We start from the raw sequence: 9,130 nt of genomic DNA, 5'->3' as shown, positions 1-9,130 counted from the left end.
GATCTTGAATATATGACAGTACCCCTACATGCCTCCATTTCTTCATCTGTAAAGCGGATGGCATAATGTCACCCTTCTAGAATTGCTGTGAGCCTCGGTTGAGATGATCTGATGAGAGCACTCAGTAGATATTAGGAGCTCAATAAATGTTAGTTTTCAGGTCCTTTCCAGCTCTGATATTCTATGATTGCTTAATAATCGCTGTATTTATTGATTATAGCAGGAACTTGTAAGCAATATATAGAGCCTCATCACACTACTGTGAAGCTTACATTCTTTTTACAATGATATAATACCAAGTGACAGACAAGGAGACATTTATTAGAAAGAGTAAACAACTTGCCTTAGAGCACACAATTAAAAACAAGCTGAGCCAGCATCCCAACTTGAAAGTCAGTCTTCACCACTTTGTCCTTTCTATCCAAGGAAAAAGAATGAAATCATTCCCTAGGTTTGTCTGCATTTCTTGTTGCTGGATCCCCCGCCCCTCCCCCCCCCCCAAAAAAAAAAAAAACAAGCAGGAAAACCTTTCCATTCATCTCTTCAGTCTCACTCAGGAACAGCACTCCATATTCATTGCCTCAGTTGTTCATTATAGTGTCACTTGGGATTTGTGGACTATGATACCAAGAGGTCTTATTTCCCTCTGTACAGCCCAAGAAGATTATAAAAAAAAGCTCATAAAAGCAAGATGCCTCAATTGATTTCCAATTTTTGATTTTCAATTTTGCAACTGCTCCATTGTAATGAGCTTCCAAATCACAAGAGTCTTGAGAATCCAAACCAGTAACATTATACAGTACTTACTGGAAGCTGGTCCAGCTCTCAGGAAAGTGCCTTGTCCTTGGGTCTCCTGCAGTCCACCTGTTCAATGTGAGCTCTGGTGCCAGGTAGGGGATTAAGTGTGAGCTCTGTTTGAAATGTGAACCAGCAGGAAGTTCTCAAACTATAACTGTTGGGAAGATTTTACTGCCTCAAATTCAAATGGAAGCTGGTGCCCTAGGGGAAGTCCTGGGCTTTCATTCTTCTTGTGGCTTGGCACAGAACTGCCCTTGGTCTTTCAGGTATCTAACACCAAAAAATAAAAGCAAACAAATAAAAAAAAGTCCTGCGAGACTTTGGACCAGAGTCACAATAACTCTTATTGAGGACAGTGCCAACCCAACCTTGACCTTCTGCAGTGACTACCACTGAAACAATTTCTTCGATTCCCACCCATCCATATCTTACCAACATCTTCCTGGGGAGGGTAGGAAGGATTCCTTTGTACTAGATGAGAAAACAGAAGCTTGGCTTCTCTAACACCCTCATACATGCCAATGGTTTCCAGGAAGAGTTAGCTGCTCCCTCATCCGTGATGGGGTATTTCATCAACAGGGTGGTGCAGGGCACAACCCCTGGCATAGCCATCCAACAGTTCATAACAGTGAGTAGGTTGCTCGAATGGCCATCCTGAGACCTGCTGAGTGGTGTTTGGCCACCAAAGGGCCTTAGCATGTTTATGTATTTGTTAGGAAAAATCACCTTTCAATGAAAATACATTGTCTTTCATTTTAATCCTTCTCATCGTCATTAGAATAGTTGGGATCTAATCAGCTCTGCTCTGCATCCATTGCCTGGGTCTTGCAAAGTTACTTAGATTCTCTGAGTCTATATATTTTTAAATTTTCAGTTGTCAACGGACCTTTATTTTATTTATTTGTATGCGGTGCTGAGAATCAAACCCAGGGCCTCACACATGTAAGGCAAGTACTCTACCACTGAGCCACAACCCTAGTCCCCCTCTGAGTCTATTTCCTCATCAACAGAATGAAATGGATAATTCTGACTTCATGGAACCTTTTAAAAATTAAAGATTTCACATATAAAAAGCACTTAGCACAGTGTTGGATCCATAGTTAGCATCTCACAGAGGTTATGTCTCTGTTAGTCTCTTTTGCACTCTGTGAAGAGAGTAGGTCTTATTGATTTCTTTATTTGTCTAATTTAATTGAACCTCAGGTATGCAAAAATGCTTGATTTATTGTTTACCTCCTGCACAGGACTGGTTTTGCTTGGTTTAGGAGAAACAATTTCTCTTGATATTATTTCCTGAATGTTTCTTTGGGCAGCTTTTGGCCACTCTCAAAATAGTCTCATATCTTTACATCTAGTCTTTAACTAGATATTAGTAATTGTAGGTCTGAGTAGTTCTTAAAAAGCCTGTGCTGATGTCCACTTACTTGGGAACTACCAAGCTATGACAGCCCATCATTGTAGTACAGAGACCTAGACAAAAGAATATGATTTTAAGTCTTGTGTTCCTTTGGAAAAGATGCTCATAAAAGGTTAGACAGATAAATAGACTTCCAACTTTTCCACATGTCCATCCATTATCCCACCCTGTTCCAGCCATTTTTTGAGGGGTCTTGTTTTCCAAAAGTATCACAAAACTCTTTGGGGAAGAATTTCATCTATTCTACAGGTGCCTAGGAAAGCTATTTGTACTGTAGATGCAACCTGTAAAATAAGAACTAGGAACAAACAAAAACTGGCTCAGACATTGAATACTAAACTTGTGAAATCTAAACACATGGGTGAAAGGCAAGCATTGTTTTCCTTTTCAGTTATCTCCATCCACCTGTGAAGAAGGCAGTGGTCAAATACCAGCTGCAAATCAGCAATTTGCCTGCTCACTTGAAATAGCAGATGAGTTATTTCATGACTTGGCTAATTATGCTTTCCTATCATGGAATTACTCTTCAGTTTTCTGTTGCCTCTTAACAAAAACACAACTGAACAATTTCAATTTCTATTGCATGAAAATGCCCACTATTTACTGGAACATTTTCACTCTACCTAGAATATTTTTTAATCCCAACAATTTTGCAGGATAAATATTATTCCTTAATCTCAAAAGGAAGAAACTGAAATTTGAAGAGATGAAATCGTTTGAAAAAAAAAAAAAGTCATGCAGCTCATATGTGAGTGATAGGAAATCAAACTCATCTGTTTAACTCCGAAGCCAGTATGTGTTCTTTTACACTTTCTGTAATATATGAGTCCTGGCTGGGATCAGCTGCCCTGGGCTCTCAGCCTGCTCTGCTGCTGACCGATGGTGTAACCTTGCACAGGGTGCCGAGGTTCAGGGAGGAGATGACATCTCTGCTGGTCTCATGGGCTGGAGTAGATGAGGTCTCCATTTACCTCCCCGCACCCCTCCACTTCCCAATTACCCTTGGTGCTCATCTTGCTCTTGGATGGTGGACACTTGACTGCATCGTTGGCCACAGTCAAGGGCTCTGAGGCAGAAGGGATCTCGATATTTGTGCCCAGGATGCTGGTTGAAGGCTCTCTTCCTCGGGCAGTGTATCTTGTGGACAGGAGAGCATTTTGCTTTCATGGGGGAAGTTACCCTGATAACAAGGATGACACCTGGAAAGGGAAACACTGAAGAATCACAGACACAGAGCAGCAGTCCGGAGGGTTGGCCAACTTGGCAGCAAACTTCTTGAATTCCATTCTGCCTCTGGACTTTCCCACTATGAGTAATTGAAATTTCCTTGGCTGTTTAACTATTTTTTTATTAAATTGTTCACCAGGGAGGCATTCATTTATTGTCACTTCTAACCTGTTGAACATGCAGCAAAGTGGGCTTCAGAGAAAGGACACAAAAGGAAGGTGAGTCAAGATGGCCTCGTATCTGCTAGCATGGAGTCAGACTTCCAAGGGTTGTTGATGTGCTCCGTGATTTTGGAGAAGTCGCTTAACCTCTCCATGCTTTAGTTTCCTCATCTTTAAAATGGGGATGATGATGGTACCTATTTGATTGATTCACTATGAGGATTGAATGAGCTGATATTTGGAAAGAGCTTAGAATAGTTCTTGGCATGCGGTGACACTTTATATAAGCAGGGCATTGTGTCTGTAATTCATAACTGAGCCCACCTCTAGAGAACAGGACTGGGCTCCCCTCGGAGAGTGAAGCCTCTTCAAAGTATTTTTACATGGTGACAAAGTCATTCTCTTGGGGATGCCCATCATTCTTTTGTTATCCTACATGTATAAATAAAGGTCCTAGGAGGATCAAAATAATGGGGGCGGGGGGTGGAATCTAGTAGTAAACACCATGATGAAGCCAATTTCAGAAGACCAAGATTGGGACAGGAGTTCATGCTTCTGCTCTGCTTCAGCTCATGGGAGACTCAAGCCTGTCCCCTTGCTCCCTCTAGGGGAATCTGGTGGTGGCGACCAGGTGACCTTCAGTTACCTAAGGAGTCTGATAGTCTCCTAGTCTCATAACACCACCTTAACTGAGTCTACAGTCTCGCCCACGTCCCTCACGGGCAGTAGAAATGGAGTTCTCCTCGGTGGAATGGGCTGGCTGAGAAATAAAAGCTAGGAAAACTAGAATGTTGGAAAAAAAACCACAGGACACAGAAATGGGCTGGACGGGTAAGCCCATCGGACGGATCGGGCTCCTAGACTCTGGCAAAATGGAGCCCACACCAGCTTTATTTATATTGGGAAACATCAAAGGCGTTCCATAGAATGTTCTTCACCAAAATCGGTTAAAGGTGGGCTGACCAGTTGCCAATGGGTTACGCCCATCTCCGGAGCTACCATGAGGGATCTTCCTGAGATAAAGGTCAGGTGCATTGGACAATCTTGTCGCGGGAGAGCCCTGGATAGTTCACAATGCCAAACCTCAGTCTCCCTGGCTACTATACCGAGAGAAGACCCTCAAGTAATTCACGGACGGCTTCCCACACTGCAGCTTACCGTTTACAAAGCATTTGCACAGGGTCTCCCTCTGCTCACACATAAGCCTTATTAGGGGCACAGTGAAGACTTATTTTCCCTGTTTCATATCCAGGAAGGAAAGCTAGATACCTTGGCTTGGATTCGGAATGTTCCCCAAAGTCTCATGTGTGGAAGGATTTGTTCCTAGTGCACCAATGTTGACAGGTGGGGCTTTTAGGAAATGAATGGATCATGAAGGCTCTAACCTCATTAGTGGATTAATCCACCTATGGATTAATTTGAAAGGACAACTGGGAGGTGGTGGGAACTATAGCAGTGGGGCCTGGTTGGAGGAAGTAGGTCACTGGGGTGTGTTCTTGAGGACTATATCCTGTCCCTGGCCCCCTTCTCTCTTTTTTCTCTGTGCTTCCTGGCCGCCACGAACTGAGAAGCTCTCCTCCATCACACTTTGCTCCACAATGCTTCTGCCTTGGAGTCAGCTGACTATGAGCTGAAATCTCTGAAACTGTGAGTCAAAAAAACTTTTCCCCCTTTCAGTTGTTTATGTCAGGTATGTTGGTCACAGTAACAAAAACAAACTAACATGTTAACTGCCACAAGGTTTGATGCTACATAAACTACCACCAGAGTAACAGCAGCTGAATCCCATGGGAAACTGGGCATTGGTATATGCCTCAGAGTTAGGTCTATCCCGGGATGAGGGATCTCTAATGTTTATATACTACCTCCTGCCAACCATCAGGGATCATTAATTTATATGCATGACTATCGTGTCGGACTTGTCAAAGTGGGCTTTGGAGGTCAGAGGAACCCTCCAGACAAAGCCATTTGTTCTGGCATTTGAGAGGAGGCCAGTGACTGATGCAATTGGCAGGGGGGATATGGGCAGTTACCTTGTCACTGTTACTTGCAAACAGGCCTCAAAATAGAGTTTTTGGCTGGGCATATGACTATTCTGAATTCAATCAGGATTTTGAGGGTAAGGAAATAGGAACATATTGTAGCCTAAATAATGCCCCACTCCCTAAAGGGGTCTACAGCCTAATCTTCAGAACTCGTGAATGTTACCTACCATGGCAAAAGGGACTTTTGCAGACATAAATTAAGGATCTTGAGATGGGAAGATGAACCTGGCTTATTAAGTGGACCTGATGTAATCACAAAGTCCTTATAAGGAAGAGGTGGGAGGTCAGGGGAGAGAGAAGATGCTACGGTGATGTCTCTAAAGAGGCAGGAAAGGGCCAGGAATGTGGGCAGCTTCTAGAAACTGGAAAAGGCAAGGAAATGGTTTCTTCTCTAGAGTCTATAGAAGGAGTCAGCCCTGCAGACACCTCGATCTTAAATTTATGACTTCCATAACGGGAAGAGAGTTCATTTGCAATGTTTTCAGGTGCCAAATTTGTTGTAGTGTGTTGAAAGTAAATTTCTTCCAAAAAAAAGTGAAGTTTACATGGTCCAATGGAAGAGCCTCTTCTTTGTATCTAGTGGGCATCTCAAACAACTTTCATCAGATCTTGATTTTTCACAGTTTTACCTCTTCCCACCCAAACTATTGCCAATTGCAGGAAACAACCATTTCATCCACCTGCCTAGACCATCAACCCAGGATTCAGTCTGAATTTCTCGTCTTTTCTGACTGCAAATCTGGCAGGCTCTACCTTCAAAATAAGGCCCAAATTCTTGATGATGGTGATGGTTTTACAGGTATAGACTTATCTTCACACGTATTGAGTGGTATATACTAAATCTGTGCAGTACTTTATATGTCAATCATACTTTTTTAACAAAGTGGCCAGAAAAAACAAAACAAAACAAAAACAAGCCCAGATCTGACTCCCCTCCCCTTATTGAGCATGGAGGTCTCCTCCAACCCACCATCATCTCTCACTAGGGCTGCTACCACAGTAGCCTTCTGCTTGGTTCTCCATTTTTCTTTTTCTCCTCAACACATTCTTCAGAGTGTCTTTTGCAAAGTGTGACAGGTCCATCACTTCCCTGAGCAAATTTCCCAGTGGTTTTACATTTTGGCTGAATGGAATCCACGTGCTCAGCATGGGTGAGGGCCCGTCATCATCTGGTTCTGCCCACATTTCTCCTTTGTTTCCGGGCCGACTCTACAGCACTGGGTGTGCTTGATGCTTCTCCTACAGGTCCGGCTGGGTACCTGCTTCAGGGCCTTTGCACTTGGCTGCTTGCTCTCCCTAGAACTCTCTGCACGTCCCCACAGCCTCCCTCATTCCACCCAGATTTCTGCTCAGAGGTTACTCTCCCCAGAGAGGCCTTTCTCGGCCATTCCAACAGCCCGTCTCCTTCCCACCTCATTGTTTGTGAGCCTCAAGTCCTACTTTATCACTACAGGAGACGCTGTTAACTGCTTTCTTGACTAAAACATAAATTCTAGGAGGACTAGGACTACTTGGTAACCGGCCCTCTCCCCAAGGCCAGGAGCAGCACTTGTCACTAACTCAATAAATATTTGTTGTTGAAAAGAAACGTGTATAATTTATATGGTTATTTCCTTTTAGGTATCATGGATAGTGAAGGACAAGAGGTGGCTTTCTGCAGAGCTGTGGTTTCCTGAGAACACGGAGCTGTGCATTTTTACATCACCACCCACATCTATATCTTTATGCCTGAAAAAGAAATTGGTCGTCAGCTCCCACAAGCCCTGCCAATAGAAGAGAAATTGTGAACCAACTGTGATTTGCAAGCACAAATCTCCAACACAGACCTTTTCAATCACAAATGGATCTTTTTGCATTCTTAGATGAGAGGGACCATTGTTCCCTTTGTGATACCTGGCTATTAGATGCTGGCTGGTTAATTACAGCAAATTCTTACCTGGTATTCTTAATCTAACCCACTATTTCTAGCTTACATCCAGATCTCTTAGTGCTTTAGCTGTCCATGCTGTTTTGCCCTTGGTTATTACTAATGTTATCTTAAAATGTAAAAGTTGTAAGAAGTTTTTTTTTTTTAAGTTGATTGAATATACTTTTTTTTTTTTTTTAAATAATTTCCCTCCTGGTATTTCTTTTTCTTTTCTTTTCTTTCCTCATCCCCTTCTTTGAACCAGTCTTACCAAAGGGCATAGCTTTCCCCCAGGGCCCTCCTCTGGCTCCACAGTTTCTCAACTGTCCATCTCACCCCGTTCCAGGCCCTGGGACTCTGGTTGTTGAGCTTGGCTGCAAATGGAAATGAATGGAGGAGTTTTGCAACACTGATTCCTGGGTTCCAGCTTCACAGACCCTGACTTGGGTGGCCTGGGATGCTGCCTGGGTATTGGCACTGGAAAAGCTCTCCGGTGACTCTAAGGTGTCCAAGGTAGAGAACTGCCACATCTAGTCCCTCTGCTAGATACTCCAAAGTCCTCTTTGAAATTTTCATACATCTCCTGGAACTCATGAGGATTTGAGTTCTGCTTGATGACTGAGTTTTTGTAACAACACCCACCAAAGGAGAGGTCTCCTCATGTGATTTGAGAGTTCTGTGGCGATGTCAAAGTCTTTTCTACACGTTATTTCTCTGATTCTTCCCAACATCTTTGTGAGGTGGGCCCTCAGGGCCAAGATGAAGCCAGGGTGCTGGAGTGATGGTCTGCACAGTTAGCACAACCTGGCTGCCAGATTTTTGTCCCACAAACAAACAAACCCAACTAAAATTATCCAACCAAAACAAGAGGTACAATTAAATTGAAATTTCAGAGAAACCATGAGTAATTTCTTGGTATGTTCCATGTCCTATTTGGGATATATTTATATTGAGCAATTGTTTTATCTGATATTCAAATTTAGTCAGTGTCAATTTAAGTAACAACAGAAAAAGCTTCTCCAAAGATAATGGAATTATTTGGAAAAATAATAATGCAATGGGAATATGCATGCTGCGATAAATAACACTCTGTGCTTATTTAGGGAGGCAAGGGTGTGATAATAAAAGCAAATGTGACTCCATTTTGTTTTATGACTTCATCCTGTAAAACAACCATGCCAAGGAGAAGGGTCATGACTACGGCAAGATGTTCCTTTCCTTTTGCTGTAGAAACCTTTAAGAACACGGAACTACCTAATGGGGCATTGTTTCTGTAACTAGGGTAACGGGGCTCTGTTTCTGTAACTGGGGTGACTGGACTAACTGTGATGGCTTCCTGCCGCTTGACTGCACTGTCCCGCTCTGTAACCTGTCTTGCTTGCATCAGCTGGACCCGCAAACGTCCCTTTTGTGGTTTTCAGACTTATAAGGAGTGCCCTTGCAATTGTTCGGGGCTGATCAGGGGAACAGCTTTATGTTCTGGTCAGCCGCCACCGGTGTGCTTCAATAAAGGCTTGAGTCAATTATACGTGAGTGGTCTGGAAGTCAGTTTATGAAACCCCGGGACGAAGCTTTA

This window comes from Callospermophilus lateralis, chromosome 15 (genome assembly GCF_048772815.1).
Source record: "Callospermophilus lateralis isolate mCalLat2 chromosome 15, mCalLat2.hap1, whole genome shotgun sequence".
In the NCBI taxonomy this organism is placed as follows: domain Eukaryota; kingdom Metazoa; phylum Chordata; class Mammalia; order Rodentia; family Sciuridae; genus Callospermophilus; species Callospermophilus lateralis.
The sequence above is the reverse complement of the archived record's forward strand: the minus strand, read 5'-3'. Positions refer to the sequence as shown.